The sequence below is a fragment of the Hylobates moloch genome, unplaced genomic scaffold (assembly GCF_009828535.3).
Source record: "Hylobates moloch isolate HMO894 unplaced genomic scaffold, HMol_V3 SCAFFOLD_2, whole genome shotgun sequence".
NCBI classification, from domain to species: domain Eukaryota; kingdom Metazoa; phylum Chordata; class Mammalia; order Primates; family Hylobatidae; genus Hylobates; species Hylobates moloch.
Window position 1 is genome coordinate 121,841,944 of NW_026652277.1, and position 21,331 is coordinate 121,863,274.

Consider the following 21,331-nt stretch of genomic DNA (forward strand, 5'->3'; position numbering starts at 1 on the left):
ATATGCGGCATCATTTCTGAGGGCTCTGTTCTGTTCCATTGATCTATGTCTCTGTTGTGGTACCAGTACCATGCTGTTTTGGTTACTGTAGCCTTGTAGTATAGTTTAAAGTCAGGTAGCGTGATGCCTCCAGCTTTGTTCTTTTGGTTTAGGATTGACTTGGCGATGCGGGCTCTTTTTTGGTTCCATATGAACTTTAAAGTAGTTTTTTCCAATTCTGTGAAGAAAGTCATTGGTAGCTTGATGGGGATGGCATTGAATCTATAAATTACCTTGGGCAGTATGGCCATTTTCACGATATTGATTCTTCCAACCCATGAGCATGGAATGTTCTTCCATTTGTTTGTATCCTCTTTTATTTCATTGAGCAGTGGTTTGTAGTTCTCCTTGAAGAGGTCCTTTACATCCCTTGTAAGTTGGATTCCTAGGTATTTTATTCTCTTTGAAGCAATTGTGAATGGGAGTTCACTCATGATTTGGCTCTCTGTTTGTCTGTTATTGGTGTACAAGAATGCTTGTGATTTTTGTACATTAATTTTGTATCCTGAGACTTTGCTGAAGTTGCTAATCAGCTGAAGGAGATTTTGGGCTGAGACAATGGGGTTTTCTAGATATACAATCATGTCATCTGCAAACAGGGACAATTTGACTTCCTCTTTTCCTAATTGAATACCCTTTATTTCCTTCTCCTGCCTGATTGCCCTGGCCAGAACTTCCAACACTATGTTGAAAAGGAGCGGTGAGAGAGGGCATCCCTGTCTTGTGCCAGTTTTCAGAGGGAATGCTTCCAGTTTTTGCCCATTCAGTATGATATTGGCTGTGGGTTTGTCATAGATAGCTCTTATTATTTTGAGATACGTCCCATCAATACCTAATTTACTGAGAGTTTTTAGCATGAAGGGTTGTTGAATTTTGTCAAAGGCCTTTTCTGCATCTATTGAGATAATCATGTGGTTTTTGTCTTTGGTTCTGTTTATATGCTGGATTACATTTATTGATTTGCGTATGTTGAACCAGCCTTGCATCCCAGGGATGAAGCCCACTTGATCATGGTGGATAAGCTTTTTGATGTGCTGCTGGATTCGGTTTGCCAGTATTTTATTGAGGATTTTTGCATCAATGTTCATCAAGGATATTGGTCTGAAATTCTCTTTTTTGGTTATGTCTCTGCCAGGTTTTGGTATCAGGATGATGCTGGCTTCATAAAATGTGTTAGGGAGGATTCCCTCTTTTTCTATTGATTGGAATAGTTTCAGAAGGAATGGTACCAGTTCCTCCTTGTACCTCTGGTAGAATTCAGCTGTGAATCCATCAGGTCCTGGACTCTTTTTGGTTGGTAAGCTATTGATTATTGCCACAATTTCAGAACCTGTTATTGGTCTATTCAGAGATTCAACTTCTTCCTGGTTTAGTCTTGGGAGGGTGTATTTGTCAAGGAATTTATCCATTTCTTCTAGATTTTCTAGTTTATTTGCATAGAGGTGTTTGTAGTATTCTCTGATGGTAGATGGTATTTCTGTGGGATCGGTGGTGATATCCCCTTTTTCGTTTTTTATTGCATCTATTTGATTCTTCTCTCTTTTCTTCTTTATTAGTCTTGCTAGCAGTCCATCAATTTTGTTGACCTTTTCAAAAAACCAGCTCCTGGATTCATTAATTTTTTGAAGGGTTTTTTGTGTCTCTATTTCCTTCAGTTCTGCTCTGATTTTAGTTATTTCTAGCCTTCTGCTAGCTTTTGAATGTGTTTGCTCTTGCTTTTCTAGTTCTTTTAATTGTGATGTTAGGGTGTCAATTTTGGATCTTTCCTGCTTTCTCTTGTGGGCATTTAGTGCTATAAATTTCCCTCTACACACTGCTTTGAATGTGTCCCAGAGATTCTGGTATGTTGTGTCTTTGTTCTCGTTGGTTTCAAAGAACATCTTTATTGACAGAATCAAATTTTCTAAAATATATTTGGTTAAGTGTTGTTTCTAAATTATAAAAATGGAAAGTAACATTCTAACCATCTAGTTAATTTCCTGATTCAACTGACATCAAAATACCTTTTTTTTTTTTTTTTTTTTTTTTTTTAGAGGGAGTCTCACTCTGGTACCCAGGCTAGAGTGCAGTGGCACGATCTTGGCTCACTGCAACCACTGCCTCCCAGGTTCAAGCGATTCTTCTGCCTCAGCCTCCCGAGTAGCTGGGACTACAGGCCCATGCCACCACGTCCAGCTAATTTTCACACTTTTAGTAGAGACGGGGTTTCACCATATTGGCCAGGCTGGTCTTGAACTCCTCACCTTGCAATCTGCCCACCTCGGCTTCCCAAAGTGCTGGGATTACAGCGTGAGCCACTGTGCCTGGCCCAAAATACTTTTTTAACTGAATCTATCAAATATATTGTTTTTGCAGGACAATGATTCCCAATCGTAATGTAATGTTTACAGATGCCCATCTAAATTTCTCAAACAATTGATTTTATTGTATTTAAAATATAATACATATTACTTTTGCAGGGAATAGGAGATTGAAATTATTTAAATGTTTTTTGGGTGTCAAAAACTGTATATCTTATTTATATTTTCATGATCCTATTAAATATTATTATCCCATACATTTTCTCAGATAAGGTACTTCAGAGATGTTAGATAATTTATCCAATATTCCACAGCTCTGATTTGAACCCATATTGACTCCCACACCTGTGTTGCTTGTGGAGAATAAAGGCTATGGGCGATATCATATCATATTGTAAAGATGTAAAAATGGCTCTTAATCTGGGTTACAGAAAAACTTCGATCACTTCAGGAATAATTTTGCTATCTGGGTTGTTGTTTTTTGTTTGTTTGTTTTTTTCCTAATGTTAAATATATTCATTGAATAAACAAAGCAAGTAGCCTTTCATCACTGGCTGATATTCACTCACATTCCCATTTCACTAAAAGAATTCAAGTTTCTGGTCCAGGAAGCAGTGCAAAATTAAAGGCTTAGGCTTGGGAGTTAGCAGGCTTGGACTCCAAACCCAGCTCTAAGGTTTACCAGTTGTGTTAAGACAGCTTGCTTTTAACTTCTCTCAGTTTCAATTTATTCGTCTATAAGACAGAATAATAATCAGATGTATAAAATATATGTAAAAACAAGAAGAAATAGACAGATGTTACTTCTGGTCAAGAATAAATTCAATTTTGTATTTCTAAACAGAGTCACAAAAGTTTCAACTCATATGCAAGAGATCTCTATATAGTTTCATCTCTTTTTATTGTATACAATAATTTCTAATATGATTAAAAAAGAATAAAACAAAGCAACACTGGGCAAAACAATGAAAGTGTTTTCTAATGTGATAGTCATGATTTATCATTGTATGCTGTAAGCCTGCAAGAAAAATTTTTTTAAAAATCACTATTAATTAGGAAGATACTATTTAAAACACAGTAGAAACCTCCAGAAAATCTGAATTTTTTTTTTTGATCCAAACTACCCCAATGGCTTGACCATTCTTCATAGTATGGAAAACAACAATGGAGCTAAAATTGTCTTGTGGCAAATGTAGTGATTGTGATTTGTCACAATTCCTTGTGGCTCTGAAATATTGTTTATGAGAAAACCAAGTCCTGAGTATCATAAACTCTGTTATACATAGTCAAATACAACTTTAACCAATTCTGTCACAGTTGATGTAATAAAAATATATATTTGCACATTCATTATGTTTATATTTAACATTTCTCAGAGGAATGCTTATTTCACTTCATCTTTATAATATTAATTATTGAAGTAGTTTTAATCAATTGTCTTGTTAAGAATAAAGAAAGTAATAACAGAACTAAATAAATAAATGTTAATGAATAAGAATACTGAATATTGTCAAGATGTTAGTTCTTCCTAACTTTATCTATCGATTCAATGTGATCTCAGTCAAAATCCCAGCAAGTTATTTTGTGGATATTAACAATCTGATTTTAAAATTCACAGAAGAAGCAGGAGACCCAGAGTAGCCAACACAATATTGAAGAAGAACAAAGTCAGAGTACTGACACTAACAGACTTCAAGACTTACTATAAAGCTACAGTAATCAGCACACTGCGGTATTGGTGAAAGAAGAAATTGGTCAATGGAAAAGAATAGAAAGCCCAGAAATAGATCCACATAAATATAGTTAACTGATCTTTGAAAAAGAAGCAAAAGCAATCCAATGGAGAAAAGATAGCCTTTTCAATAATAGAGTTGGAACTTGATATCCACATTCAAAACAATAAATCTAGACATAGACCTTATTATACCTTTCATAAAAATTAACTCATAATGGATCCAGACCTAAATTTAAAATGTAAAACTAGGCTGGGTGTGGTGGCTCACTCCTGTAATCCCAGCACTTTGCGAGGCCGAGGCAGGTGGATCCCCTGAGGTCAGGAGCTCGAGACCAGCTTGACCAACATGGTGAAACCCCGTCTCTACTAAAAATACCCCAAAAAAAGTTTGGCGTGGTGGCACACACCTGTAATCCCAGCTACTCAATGCTGAGGCAGAAGAATCACTTGAACCCAGGAGGCAGAGCTTGCAGTGAGCCGCAATTGTGCCACTGCACTCCAGCCTGGGCAACAGAGTGAGACTCCCTCTCAGAAAAAAATAAAAATGCAAAACTATAATTCCTAGAAAGCAACATAGAAGAAAACAGAGATAATTTGGGACATGGCAATGACTTTCAGGATCAAAGGCATGATCCATGAAATAAATAATCGATACCCTGGACTTCATTGGACTTCATTAAAATTAAAAACTTGTATTCTGTAAAACACACTGGCAAAGGAATAAGAAGAAAAGCCACAGACAGGAAGAAAATATTTATAAAAGACACATCAGATTAAGGACTTTTATTCAAAATATACAAAGAACACTTAAAGCTCAACAATAAGTAAACAAATAGCCCAATTAAAAATTAGCCTAAAAGACTTGAATAGATACTTCACCATGGAAGATATATGAATAATCAATAAGCATATGAAAAGACGCTAAACATCTATGACTGTAGTGAAATGCAAATTAAGACAATGATATCTATGACATGCCTGTTAGAATTACCAAAATCCAGAACACTGACAATACCAAACACTGGAAAGGATGTACAGCAACAGAAATTCTTATTCATTGCTGGTGGGAATGCAAAATGGTACAGAAACTTTGGAACACAGTTTGACAATTTCTTAGAAAACTAAACATATTCTTTATATATGATCCAGCAATCACATTCCTTACTATTTACCCAAATGAGTTGAAAACTTATGTTCACACAAAAACCTGTGCATGGATGTTTGTAGCACCTTTATTCATAGGTACCAAAACTTGGAAGCAAACAAGACATCCTTCAGTTAGTAGGGGAATGGTTAAATAAAGTATGATATATCCAGAGAATAGAATATTATTCAGTGCTAAAAAGAAATTAGCTATCAAGTCATAAAAAAACATGGAGGAATCTTAAATGCATATTACTAAGTAAAAGAAGCCAATCTGAAGACTACATAGTATATGATTTCAACTGTATGATATTCTGGAAAAGGAAAATCCTAGAAGACTCTCAAGGCAATATCCTTCAGGACAAAGGCATGGTCAAAGATTTTATGTTGAAATCACGAAAAGCAATTGCAACAAAAGCAAAAAATGACAAATGGGATCTAATTAAACTAAAAAGCTTCCGCGCAGCAAAAGAAACTATCATCAGAGTGAACAGACAACCTACAGAATGGGAGAATATTTTTGCAATCAATCCACCTGACAAAGATCTAATATCCAGAATCTACAAGGAACTTAAGCAAATTTACATGAAAAATAAATCCATTAAAATGTGGGAAAAGGACATAAACAGACACTTCTCAGAAGAAGAGATACATGCAGCCAACGAACATATGAAAAAAAGCTCAACATTACTGATCATTACAGAAATGCAAGTCAAAACCTCGGCGAGATACCATCTCATGCCAGACAAAATGGTGATTATTAAAAAGTCAAGAAATAACAGATGCTGGCGAGGTTGTGGAGAAATAGGAACACTTTTACACTATTGATGAGAATGTAAATTAGCTCATTGTGGAAGAGAGTTTGGCAATTCCTCACAGATTTAGAACCAGAAATATCATTTGACTCAGCAATCATATTACTGTGTATATACCCAAAGGAATATAAATCATTACATTATAAAGGTACATGCACATGTATGTTTGTTGCAGCACTATTCAAAATAGCAAAGACATGGAATCACCCCAAATACCCATCAATAATAGACTGGATAAAGAAAATGTGGTACATATGTACCATGGGATACTATGTAGCTGTAAAAAGGAAGGAGATCACGTCCTTTGCAGGAACACGGATGAAGCCAGAAGCCATTATCCTTGGCAAACTAACACAGGAATGGAAAACCAAATACCGCATGTTCTCACTTATAAGTGGGAGCTGAACAGTGAGGACACATGGACACAGGGAGGGGAACAACACACATTGGGGCCTCTCGGGGAGGGCAGGGGGTGGGGCAGAGCATCAGGAAAAATAGCTATGCATGCCAGGCTTAATATCTACCATGGCACATGTTTACCTGTGTAACATATCCTGCACATGTACTCTGAAATTTAAAATAACATGAATATAGTGTGGACAACAACAATGGAGCTAAAATTCTCTCTCTCTCTCTCTCTCTCTCTCTATATATATATATACATATATATGTGTATATATATTTTTATATATTTATCCATATTATATATCCTCTCTCTATATATATAGATATATATATACACACACATATATATAGAGAGAGGATATATATATTTGCACACACGTACACATATGTATGTATATATATGTGTACGTGTGTGCAAATATATATAGATAGATAGATAGAGAGAGAGAGAGAGAGAGAGAGAGAGATCAGTGGTTGCCAGGAGTTTGAGGAGAGGGAGGGATGAACAGATAAAATATAGAGGCATTTAGGGCAGCGAAAATATTCTATATGATACTGTAATCATATATGTAAGTCATTACGCAATTGTCAAAACTAATGGAATGTGCATTACAGGAAGTAAACCCTAATGTAATTACAGGAAGTAAACCCTAATGTAATCACAGGAAGTAAATCCTAATGTAAACTATGGAGTTTGGGTGAAGATGTGGCATTGTAGGTTCATCAGTTGTAACAAATGAACCACTCTGGGGCAGGATGTTGATAGCGAAGGAGGCTGCGAGAGTGTGGGGGTAAGGGATATGTGGAAACTCTGTACTTTCTGCTCAGTCTTTCTGTGAACCTAAAACTGCTCTAAAAAAATAAAGTGCATTTAAAAGAAAAAAAAAAGACAGAAAAATAGTATTGTCTTAAAGTAGGAATCTTAACTCTGTGTATTATGTGTATTTATACCAAATTATTTTTGTTTCATATGTATGAAATTTTAATTCAAATAGGCAATAAGTATGTAAAAATATTCAAATTCATGAGTCATCTTGAAAATAAAGTTAATTTATAATGAAATATGTCTAAAGATTAAGAAGAAAAATAGTAACAAACTTTTACAAGAATGTTACTTGCAAAAGAAGGTTGTATCATTCAACTACTCTGGAAAACCATTTGGCAGGTCTCCTAAAGCCAAATTATACCTGCCCTTTGACCCCAAAAGACATGAACTATCATGGACATAATAGCATCATTTTAATAGTCAAAATATGGAAACAACCCAAGTGCCCAATAGTAGCATAAATCACTAGTGATATGTTCACATAATAGAATACTTCATAGCAATGAGAATAGACTTCAACTGTGTGCAAGAGTGTGAAGGAGTCTCATATATATAACTTTAAGCAAAATAGGCCAGATACAAAAAGAGCTCAGACTTTATTAGTCCATATTTATTATGCACAAAAACAAACCAATCCCTGTAGAGTAGTGAGTGAGAGGAGGCTGGAGAGAGTTTTGGACTGCTGGCAGTGTTCTGTTTCTTGATCTAAGTGCTGTTATTTGATTGCGTATGGTATATAAAAATCTATTGAACCGAGTATTAATGAAACAATTTCCCTCATGTGTATTGTATTACAATAGAGAAAAACATTACACTAAATGTAAAGGCTTTTGTTAATGTATATATAGAATTGTTTAAATATTTTACTGAAATACATATTTAAATAAGTAACCAAAGGATTTTAATCTAGCATCACCTCCTTGTGTTTCTTCACTTCACGATTATTTAACAACTTCCTAACCATGGAAAGTTTAGGCTTCCGTACACTCGTTGAACAGGAGAGAAAGGCAGGGGCACAGAAGCTGGCCTGAAGTTCCTTTCAAACTGAAAATTATGGTACTTTTGCAATAATCATTCTTATTTTTCTATAGGTTGCAGTATTAAATACTATGAACTAATGTTTGCTACATAACATATAACATTTAGAGTAAAACTTAATTCTGAAGTTGTGTATTTATCTAAAATTATAAGATGCTAGTAATTGTCATAATGTGGAGACTTTCTATTCGCTGGGATACCAAAGGATGTAGGGACAAGACTTCTCTGAATATGTTTTTCTCTGCCAAATATTTTGACACATATAAAAATAGAATCCTTTGTAAATTGTATTCCTAGGTATTTTATTCTCTTTGTAGCAATTGTGAATAGGAGTTCATTCATGATTTGGCTCTGTTTGTCTGTTATTGGTGTATAGGAATGCTTGTAATTTTGCACACTGATTTTGTATCCTGAGACTTTGCTGAAGTTGCTTATCAGCTTAAAGAGATTTTGGGCAACGAGATCTAATTAAACCAAAGAGCTTCTGCACAGCAAAAGAAACTACCATCAGAGTGAACAGGCAACCTACAGAACAGGAGAAAATTTTTGCAATCTATCCATCTGACAAAAGGATAATATCCAGAATCTACAAGGAACTTAAGCAAATTTACAAGAAAAAAACAACTCCATCAAAAAGTGGGTGAAGGATAAACAGACACTTCTCAAAAGAAGACATTTATGCAGTCAACAAACGTATAAAAAAAGTTCATCATCACTGGTCATTAGAGAAATGCAAATCAAAACCACAATGAGATACCATCTCACGTCAGTTAGAATGGCAATCATTAAAGTCAGGAAACAACAGATGCTGGAGAGGATGTGGAGAAATAGGAATACTTTTACACTGTTGGTGGGAGTGTAAATTAGTTCAACCATTGTGGAAGACAGTGTGGTGATTCCTCAAGGATCTAGAACCAGAAATATCATTTGACCAAGGGATCCCATTACTGGGTATACACCCAAAGGATTATAAATCGTTCTACTATAAAGACACATGCACAGGTATGTTTACTGCAGCACTGCTCACAATAGCAAAGACTTGGAACCAACCCAAATGCCCATCAATGATGGACTGGATAAAGGAAATGTGGCACATATACACCATGGAATATGATACAGCTATAAAAAGGATGAGTTCATGTCCTTTGTAGGGACATGGATGAAGCTGGAAACCATCATTCTCAGCAAACTAACAGAGGAACAGAAAACAAAACACTGCATGTTCTCACTCATAAGTAGGAGTTGAACAATGAGAACGCATGGACACAGGGAGGGAAACATCACACACCAAGGCCTACTGGGGGGTGGGGGCTAGGGGAGGGATAGCATTAGGAGAAATACCTAATGTAGACGACAGGTTGATGGGTGCAGCAAACCACCATAGAAAGTGTATACCTATGTAACAAAACTGCACGTTCTGCACACATATCCCATAACTTAAGGTATAATAATTTAAAAATAGAGATAGAGTACTTAAAGGATTATTGTGAAGAATAAGGAGACCATTATGCCAAGTGTCTTCTTTACAGTATAAACCTAATAAATATTGATTCCTTCAAAAAAAAAAAAATCCGAGGGCATTTGGACATAGCACTGATGGGGTCTGCTAGAATGGGTGTGCTTTTTTTTTTTAAATCAACGACAAATTAAGTGGTTGTTTGCTTAATTATGCCCTTTACAAAATTATTATTTTTTTCTAAGGATTCCCTCTAAATAATGAGGATGTTGGGCATTTGTATGTCTCCTTTTAATAAATGTCTATTAAGGTCTTTTGCCCATTTTTAAAACTGAGTTATTTGTTTTGTTGCTATTGAGTTGAGTTCCTTATATATTTTGGATATTAACCCATTATCAAATGTATAGTTTTCAGGGGTATTTTTTTTATTTTGTAGGTAAGTTGTCTCTTCACTGTTGATTGTCTCCTTTGCTGTGCAGATTCTTCTTAGGAATAAGCTCAAGAGGTCTATTATACAACATGGTGACTATAGTTAATAATCCTATTGTATTCTTGAAAATACCAAGAGAGTAGATATAAAGTATTCACGCCACAAAAATGATAGCTATCTGAAGTAATGCATATGTTAATTAGCTAGAGTTAGTCTTTCCACAGTGTATGCATACGTCCAAAGGTAAATACATCCATTTTCTCTGTCATTTTTTAAAATGAGGATGAATTTATACATTGATAAGGGCAAGTCTACAATCAGACATCTCTATGATAAATTTTAAAAGATTACCATGAGAACAAAGTAATGAAAGAATAATAGAAAGAATAGTAAAAATATCAAAGCAGACCGGGTGCGGTGGCTCACGCCTGTAATCCCAGCACTTTGGGAGGCCGAGATGGGCGGATCACGAGGTCAGGAGATTGAGACCATCCTGGCTAACACGGTGAAACCCCGTCTCTACTAAAAAAAAAAAAAATCAAGGCATGGAATATAGGAATGTAAGAATTAAAAAGTAGCAAAATTGAAAGCAATCATGAAAATATCTGATTATAGACTGCAAATTGAGGCTGCATGTAAAAGTAATAAAAATAAAATTTAAAAACTAGAGCGTTGAAATTTTGAATGATTTGAGTCATAATTAAAATTTGAACTAGTCGTCACTGTCCTCAGCAAAATGAAGAATTTGCCTAGAGCTTGGTAAAGAAAGACAAAAAAGACGAAAAAGTATCCACATGGCATAAACCTCACAGAAATAAGGGACTTTGTGCTAGGGAAGAAGAGTAATAACTTGAAAGTAGCCTTGGAGATCCAAGGGAATGTCAGTGTCATCTCCCAGATCTTTGATCAGCCTCCACCTGAGCAATCTACAGGGAAAGGAATGCAACTAGGAGGTACTATTCTTCCGTAGGGTATGGAAGTGTAGGTAATGATGCATGGGAGCTTGTTGCAATAGAAAGATTCCTGGAGCACCATGAGAACATTATGGAGGTAGTAGATCTAAGAAAGAATGAGCCTTGAGAGCATAAAGGCATAAATAGGATGGTCAAGGAATAAGAATCTGAGAAAGGCTGGGTAACAAAAGACCACCATTTGGGATGAAGACCAGGTTGAATGGTAAACTTGAAATTAACTGTCCTTGAGGCTTTAAATGAAACCTTTGGGGAAGATGAGTGAAAAGGAGGCATAAACAAGGAGTCATACCATAATATTACCCTCACCCAAAAATCACAGCAAAGAAATCAAGATCAAAAGAGCATTATTTGAAATGATCATGATTAATTCATGGAAAATAAATACCTTAGTTTTTAGCTTCTATAAATTGAAATACAAAAATGTCTTCAACCTATGTTTTAGAATTTGTGTAACTGGTATCAGATACAATGATATATTATGTTTTGTCAATTGTGGAAAGGTTACACATTTTTTGTGCCGGATGAAAACAGGATTGGGAGTTTAACTGATAGAATGGAAAGGAATTTTATGATACAGTGTGAGGAAGTATATACTACGTTCAACTATGTATTACCTCTTAAGCAAAAAGCTGCTTTGATACAAGATCATGGCTTCAGATAGAATTTTGGTGAAAGCTGGTTAATATTTCTCCTCAGTCTGGTGTTTGAGCATTGTTTGGAAAAGCCTCCTCTTTCGTTTAGATCAGTCTGAAGTTTCCCCTGACATTAAGACTGAACACTTAAGATGTGTTTTAAGATTTTTTAATAAATAAAATTAAACTAAAAAAAACTGAATTGGTTCATGAAATTAGTCAACGGGCCAAACAGAGGGAGTCTGAAGTTTAAGCTAATGATTTAGTCTACTTACTAAGAGCAACTACAAATGGCATATTCAGCTTATTTATGACAAATGACGTTTTAAAAATCTTTTCTCAAAATTGAGTATTTTCTCTCATTCATTTACTAATACAAAATAATTGAATTTTTCTGAAAATTTAAAATGAAATCCTTGCTATGTGCCAGGATAAAATTAGACAATAAATAGCTCTATAAAGATAAATAGGAAACACACAGTCCATATATTCCCACCTCATAAAGTTCAACTAAAATACCTCCAGGGACATAAATAACAACTATGGAAAAACACCTAATTAGATAAACAGGAGATAACTTTTCAAATATGATTAAAATTTTTTAAAATCCTAAAATCATTAATTTTTACTAATGTATTTTCAACTGAACATGCATAATATTATACACATACAGACTTTTAAATTTGTAATATATTTAAATTTTTAATTACCATATTCCATCCTTAGTCAAATCCTTAATAACTTTAATGTGAAGTACAAAGATATTTCCTCTGCATTTCAATGCTAATATAAATTTTCTCTTTATCTCTGCATGGTGCTCACACTTTACTATGTAACCATGTTTTATTCTCTTATTTTTTATTTCTATGGCTTTCTTACAGGCATGAATCAATAAATGATTGCATAAAAAGTCCGTATTTCCTGACAGATGTGATTTTTACACTGGATAGAGGAGAGATAAACAGTATATACCAGGGATGTAATTGCCAAAGTCAATTTAAAGGAGATAGGAGCTTTAGCCTCCACTCGATCTGTTATGATCACATTCCAAATACAGTTACTAACAAAATGTATGCTGATGTCAAACAAGCAACTCACTCCCGGGGCATTCCATTCTTTTTTATTTGCAACTGCTATCATGGTATCCTACATGAAATGAGCTCTGCTTACATAAATGGATGTTAGTAATTTTTAAATATGAATTCTGGCTTTGTGACAACTGTCATAAAATGGGTAATGTAAAACATACTAAAATATTTTAGGAGTGACAAGGTATATGTCTTATTCAATATTTGAAGATTTTTTTAATCAAGGTTGAAAGACTCAAAGGATACACTAACAAGTCAAATTTATAGTCTATGTGCTCATATATTGTACTAGTCTGTTATGAGCTGAGGAGAACTCAGACAACAAAATAAACCTTGCTTGACCCCACAAGCCTGTGTGTAGAAAATGTGTTTTGTAGCTTGACTTTATTGTTATTGGACCTCATTTTACATTTTTAGATCTTCAAAGGATAGTTGATTAAATAAACAAATTACTTAATGAGTTTGCCTATATGTTTCAGTATTTTATCCAAAAACACTATACCTGTAAATTTTTCGACTACTTCCCAAAGTTTATTCTGATAATATTCTCTATTCGTAGTGCCAACAGTACTTGTAAGATAAACTCCTCATTTACCAGAAGACCAAATTTTTGATTGAGAAATTTATTTGATAAGTAACTGTTACATTCATTTTACTTAAGTCTGTTGTCAACTAAAATCTATAAAAGCAAATTATGCTTAAATGATAATGTTCAATAAAGTAATTAAATAAAAGGTAACTACCAGTGAACTAAGCCAATGTATTTTCTATTTTCTTGCTGATCTGTTCAAGAATTTTCTTTATTTAATTGATTCATCACTAAACCTTTCCCTAAATGATGTTAAAAGTAATTGCCATCTAGTGATTTTTAAAGAGTCAAAGCAGCTAGAATAATTGGGGAAAATAGGCTCCCTTTATTTCATTTAAAATTGCCTTTCTGAGGTAGATAGAACTCATGATATAACATTTCCATTTTTATTATATGATAGCAAAGGAACATTAATTGATTTTTTTTCATTTTTGGTATGTTTCTATCAGTGTAGCATGTCTTACACAGAGACATACTTGGTCACTTGATATACATATTCTCATATTTATGAAATTATCACTATGTAGCATACTGGATGGATTCAGAGTTCTTATTTCAAACCCAACATGTTATAGTCTCTAGATAAAGTAGAGAATAGCTAAGTAATAGACTTCATCACTACATGACTCAGCCATGATGAACTCAGATATCACTGGCAAATGCCAATCATTTATATGCTCACTTTCTAGTCCCATGTATATAATTAAATCATAAGCATGGAATTTTGTTCAATATCCTGTATTTTTATACTGGCTTTGAGCACTGTATATTCAAAACTGTTAGTTGTTTCAGAAATGTTTATAACACATAAACAATTTCCAAATGTTTTAACTGAATGCCCTAAAGAACTAATAGAATTGGAAATCACTTCATCAGAGTAAGACTTTTTTTAATGCAGAAATAGCATTTTAATTAAGATTACTCTTCCTTTTTTAACAGATGGAACTCTGTCAAGGCATGCTATTCTTTTCTGTTCAAAATGCACTATATTCTGTAAAATCTGCTAAGCAATTATTAGGTCAAAAATTGTGTGTGGAGTCAGCTACAATTTGAGGGTTTTCTGTAGGGAACAATGGGGACCCACCTGTACAGCACGCTCTATAAAAGTGGGCAGAGCTGCTATTTCAGGATCCAATGCCTGTGATGTGTGAGTGAATGCAATACGCATATCAGTTTTCATTATGGGGAAGTGTCACCTGCTTCCCGGTTTGAAGACTACATCAAAATATAGTTTATAAACATATGAAGGAGCATTAAACTGTGGGCAATATAAAGGCACACACAGCCTTTGGCATATGAGAGTCTGGCAAATATACTCTATCTTATTTTATACTCAGAATAATCCTATGAGATGCCTTGGTATCATTAAACTAATAAATAAGGTAACCAACTTACCAAGAGTTAAAGTATTTTTGAGATATAGTGTACATTAAAATATAAATCCCTTCTGCATGACTGATTTTCCCATTGAGGAGACTGCCTTGTTTTACATATTTGCTGCAAAAACATATAGTAGAAGCTAGCTATTTTGTGGTTTCAAAAGATTCTCTTGGTGGATTTGGATATCAAGTTATGAAACAGAGAAAAGGAAAGATGAGTTAGGCTGAAAGAAATTATATGTTTCTTTCTGATCATTCATCTTGACCAAAATGCACAGTCATTGAGGATACTTCCAGTGTTTAGGACAAGAAGATGATTTTTATGCCTTGAGAACAAAATAGTTTTAAAAGATATAGCTGGGTTAATCATCATTCTTGGAAGTCATTTCTGGGTAATGAGTCGGCATCAAATTGTTCATGATGCAATATTTGTCATCTGTTCACATATCTTTAAACACAGTAAATTATTTAAGAGGAATATAATATCAGAGCTTTATTCAGTTGGCTATTGCTAAATGAGAAGCTGAGGCTTTTGGAAACATAGCTGGAAAACTAGTAGAACATATCTACGCTGTAAAAAGCAGGCTCAGAGTTAGCAATAGAAAAAAGAATCTGGCACAATCCTGGTTCTAAGGATCACCAAGGTAGTGATCTTTAAGTTAAGTGGTCAGGATCAAGGAGATTTTAAAAGTTGAAGACAAGGACATAGCATCAATATGAATGTTAAGGAGATTTGGTACTGAGCAAATCCCTGGTCTCAACCAGGAAATTTTAAATACTGTCTATTTAAGGCAAGATGAGACGTCCCAAGTTTAAGACTCAACAGATGAAGTATATATAACAAGAGATTTAAGAGATAATGACTGAACCCTCAGCATAGAGAATCATGTCTCCTTTCTCATATAACCAATTTAGGTATATTTACATGAAATAATATGCTGGCACATTTATATATATTTTCACATACTCCTTATAAAAATGCTCAAATCATTAGCCAAGATAAGATATCTCTTATTTGGCCAAGCTGTTCTTTTTGTTCCTTTTGTTTCATTTTGCTTTTCTGTTCTGGGATATTGATGATCTTGGTGCATAGCTGTTCTCTTCCCAGACAGTTTTAACCAAATTATGGTTTAATTATTGTCAGTATTCACTTCTGACTTTACTCAGCCTTTATGTATGGTTGGGATCAAATGATTTTCATGGAGGTTAGTTTTCCCCTGCACATTTACAGATATGCTGGATGTCTGACCAATGCAATGGGATAGAGATAAGACAGCCTAGAAATAAACTGACACATTTACAGTCAATTGGTTTTAACAAAGGTGACAAGAACACACAATGTGAAAGGACAGGTTCTCCAATAAATGGTGTTGAGAAAAACTGAATATCCACATGCCAAAGAAGGAAAATGGACCCTTATCTTATCCCTTAAATGACAATCAACTCAAAATAGATTAAAGGCTTACGTGTAAGACCTGAAGCTGTAAAACTATGAGAAGAAAACATAAAGAAAAGCCCCATGACTTTGGTTTGGGCAGTAACTTCTTGGATAAGACCCCCAAAACCACAGGTAATTAAAGCAAAAAATAGACGAATGGGATTGCATCAAACTAAAAAGTGTCTGCACAGCAAAGGGAACATGTAACAGTGTGAAGAGACAATTCACAGATTGGGAGAGAATATTTGCAAAGGAAAAAGGGTGAATATTCAAAATGTACAAGGAACTCAAACTTCTCAATAACAAAAAAAAAAATAACCCTATTAAAACTGTGCAAAGCAAAGCCATCTTAAGCAAAAAGAACAAAGCCAAAGGCATCACATTACCCAATTTCAAACCACACTATAAAGCTACAGTAACAGAACAGTATGGTACTGGTAAAAAAACAGACACATAGACTAATGCAACAGGTTAGGGAATCCAGAAATAAAGCCACACATCTACAGCCATCTGGTTATTGACAAAGTTGACAAAAATAAGCTATAGGAAAAGGACTCCCTATTTAATAAGTGGTGCTGGGATAGCTGGCTAGCCATATGCAGAGGAATGAAAGTGGATCCTATCCTTTCACCATATAGAAAAATTAACTTGAGATGAATTAAAGATGTTTGCATTCTCATGTTCATTGCAGCATTATTCACAATGTCCAGCAATGTCCAAGATATGGAAACATTCGAAGTGCCCATCATCAAATAGATGTTTAAAATGTGGTACATATGCACAACAGAATACTCCTCAGCTTTAAAAAAAATAAATTTTGTCATTTGTGACAACATATATGAACCTACAGGACTTTATGTTGTATGAAATATTCAAGGTACAAAGAGATAGATACTGTATGAGCTTATACGTGGAATCTAAAAAAGGTAAAATTACAGAAGCAGCGAGTAGAATGGTGGTCACCAGAGGCTGGGGGAGGAAGTAGTAGATGGGGAAAGGGGTGGCTTTTGTCAAAGGGTACAAAGTTTCAGTTAGACAGAAAGAATAAGTTCTGTTGCACAGCCTGATGACTACAGTCAATATTAATGTATTGTATATTTCCAAAAGCTAAAAGAGGATTTTAAATGTTCTCACCACAAAGAAATGATAAATATTTCAGATAATGAACGTAGTAACTAGCCTGATTTGATTATTCCACAATGTGTATATGTAAGAAAATATCACAATGTATCTCCCATAAATATATGTAATTATTATGTAAATCAATTAAATAACTTTAAAATAAAAATTTAAAAATAATTTTAAAATGTTAGATGTCTGTTTATTCCATTTTTGGTCTCCACTTTTTGTGATTAACTATTGTTGTTCCCCATTTTATTTTTTCAGCAAACGCTGGGTGGATTATACTCATTTTATTTTCTTGAGGTGAATAACTTTCTGATGGCCTTGAACTGAAAGCTGATGTCCCATCTGGAAGAAGTAAGAGTGCAATAATGCTTCCTGTCCCCTATTGTGACATCTCTTTAATTATCACATATGTAACAGCACATAGGCTACACACACCTGAGTAAAGTGGCTGTTATTTGCCAGTGTTCCTCGAGATCTGTAACATGAACAACTTATATAAGTGTCACCTGTGGAGCTTGCTAAAAATGCTTATTCCAGGAAACTATCCAGGTCTTTAAAAAAATAAATAAATGTATGGGGTGCAGGTGTAATTTTGTTACATGGCACATATTCAAAACAGACATAGCACACATATAGAAGCTACTATCAAGTGAACAAAAAGTGGTTACTGAGAAATAAGTGTATGCATTAAAAAATGGGAACTTAGCATATCATTAATTTAGGTAATTAAATCTGGAAACTGTTGGAAACCTGTGATTCACTAAATTACTGTTACTAATTATGTAACTAATTATGTAATGTAAATAAGAAAATTATCATATGATCACATTGCAGAGTGGTGAAGTCAGGGCTTTTAGAGTGTTCATCATTTCAATAACATATATTGTTCCCATTGAGTAATTTATCATCATCCACACCCCTCTCAACCCCTCATCATTCTGAGTTTCCATTCCCATTCAGGCTTTCTGAATCAGAAAATCTCAGATTGGCCCAGAGACCCTGCATATTTAGAACAAGTCACTAGGTGATTTTAACACAAAAGAAACTTGATAAAAAAAATTATGAGATGACATTCTTTACAAATTCCAGGTAAATAAAATCCCCTTCTCAAGAGAGATACTTTCCTCTACTCTTCTGAGTATTCCAGATCTCACTGGCAGAAGTTAGAACACCTGGAATATTTTAGTTCAAGCTAAGTCTTAGTTCAACGCTGAACAAGAACAAATTCTTAACTTTTCTAGGCTTTGATTCTTAATTTGAACTAAATCATCATTACAGTGGAGTGGCACATATTCCAAACAGACTTAGCACATATATAGAAACTACTATCAAGTGAACAAAAAGTGGTTACTGAGAAATAAGTGTACGCATTAAAAAATGGGAACTTAGCATATTATTAATTTAGGTAATTAAATCTGGAAAATGTTGGAAACCTGTGATTCACTAAATTACGGTTACTAATTATATAAATAAGAAAATCATCATATGATCATAATTTTTCTTTCAAGTCACATTAGTCACTGCAAATTTGGTAAATGAATAAATGAGATGTTACATTTTAAAATTTTCCAAACAGGGAAAATTAAATATAGATATCATTCTATATGCAAATAATTTATTCATCATAAATTATTTTGAATATGTGATTATCTATAAAATGTCATATAATTTTATAACTATAGACACACACACACATATACATATGTGATTATATTAAAAGGTATAAGATGTCACCAACCCTAAACAAAGCTTATACTTTAGTTGTGGAGAAAAGAGTAAACTTTTAAGAGCTAAACTGCAAGGAAGTAAGAGAGCATACTCAGGAGTGAAGCTTTTCTAACTTCTGCAATCCTTGATGAAATGAGTCAGGGCTAGTAAGCCTTGCCTGGCTTTAAAGAGAGATATGGATTTGAAAGGGGAGAAAGCAAGGGATAGAGGGGCACAGGAGATAGAAAAAGCATAAGCAAAGACAGAGAGAGAGAAATGTGTGTGCACAACGCAAGAATAAGACAGGTTTAATAACTTTAAAGTTTAATGTGGAAGATGGATAGAGGGAAAGGCTGTTTAGTAAGTCACATTAGGGAAAGCAAGACAGAGATGAAATTGATGTGGAAGAAAACAGAGTCATTATTGGATTTTGAACCTAGAAGTGAAAAGATCAAACTGGTATTTTGGTAATTTTAAAATCTCCTGACTCTCAGATAATCAAGAAACAGGGACAACAGATAGGGCATGTTTATAATAACCTGGATACACGAAGCACTGCAGAACAGATAAATCACACATCTTAAAGGATGAAATAACAGATATTTTTACTTTTTTTTAACATAGTACACAAAGTAAGATGAGAATGGAGAACCTATCACAGGAAGTTGCATTCCACTTGATGAATGGTATTTCCAAGTGCATGCATATTAGTTTCCAACTGCTGCTGTAACAAATATCACAGGATTAGTAGCTAAAACAACACAAATTTATCTTCTCCTTTATAAGGACCCTTGAGATTATACTAGTCTCACTCAAATAATTCAGGGTAATATCTCCATATCAAGATCCTTAAGTTAGTCACATCTAAAAAGTTCCCTTTGCCATGCAAGAACATATTCACAGATTCCAGGGATTAGGATACGGGCATCTTTGGGTATCCATTATTCTTCCTACTCTATCAAGAGATGAACAAGAGAATACAATTAATATTATTGAGCTCTTACCCTGTAATATGGCTTGGTTGTGTCCCCACTCATATCTCGTCTTGAACTGTAGCTCCCATAATTCCCATGTGTCGTGGGAGGGACCCAGTGGGAGGTGATGGAATCATGGTGGCAGGTCTCCCTCATGCTGTTCTTGTGACACTGAATACATCTCACAAGTTCTGACGGTCTTATAAAGGGGAGTTCCCCTACACAAGTTCTCTTGCCTGTCACCATGTAAGATATACCTTTGCTCCTCCTTTGCCTTCTTCCATGATTGTGAAACCTCCCCAGCCTGTGGAACTGAGAGTCCACTAGACCTCTTCTCTCTCACGTATGTCCTTATTAGCAGTGTGAAAACAAAATAATGCACCCTGTGAGAGATACATAGTCTCACATATCCAATCTCATTTATCCCCAAAAATAGACCAAAAGGGAAAGAGAAACATTCCCTATAATCCCACAGTTAATAAGATGCAAAACTGAGTTTGAACCCAGTTTTATTTCACTTCAGAGACCATCCTCAAAAGGGAAAAGTTGAGGATGTTTTGGGGGTTATTTAGGGGGTGTGGGCTGTGAATTTTGTTTTAAACATGTTGCATATGAAGGGACAATTACAGAGAGTTGGAAATAAAGAACTTAAGCACAAGTTAGAAATAAATATCAGAGAAACAATAAAATTATTATAGCATATGGATTATGAAAGATAATTTGAACAGGAAATCAGGGCTATTAAGTTGCTTAGAGAGAGAGCAAGAATGACCAAAGAGGTAGGAGAAACAGAGGAGTATACTATTGTAAGAGGCGAAAAGGAGAACATGTGAATGAGACAGAGATGGAGACCTTACAATGCTGTCAAAAGGAAGAGGAAAAAGAGAAACGAAAAAAGGCCCTGACTTCCCATAAGGAGAAAGTAATCTTTTGGCTCATTAGTGTCCTTTGATTCCAATTACTTGGATAATACGTTTTTTGAAGAAAAGAGATGCCTACATTTTAAGTAAACTTGACGTTGCTGTCCTATGAATCTTTTATCATTGAGGTATTGAAACTTTTATCATTGAGGTATTGTAAGAAAATATGTTTTGGTATTTTCTTGAAATAGAGAATATTTTATTGCATTTTAAGAACTTTTTAAACAATTACCAACATGTATTTTAAGGTGCCTTTCTAAAATCCTTTGGGATAGTTTGGGCTCTCCTCTCTTCCCATCCCCACTCCAACTCCCT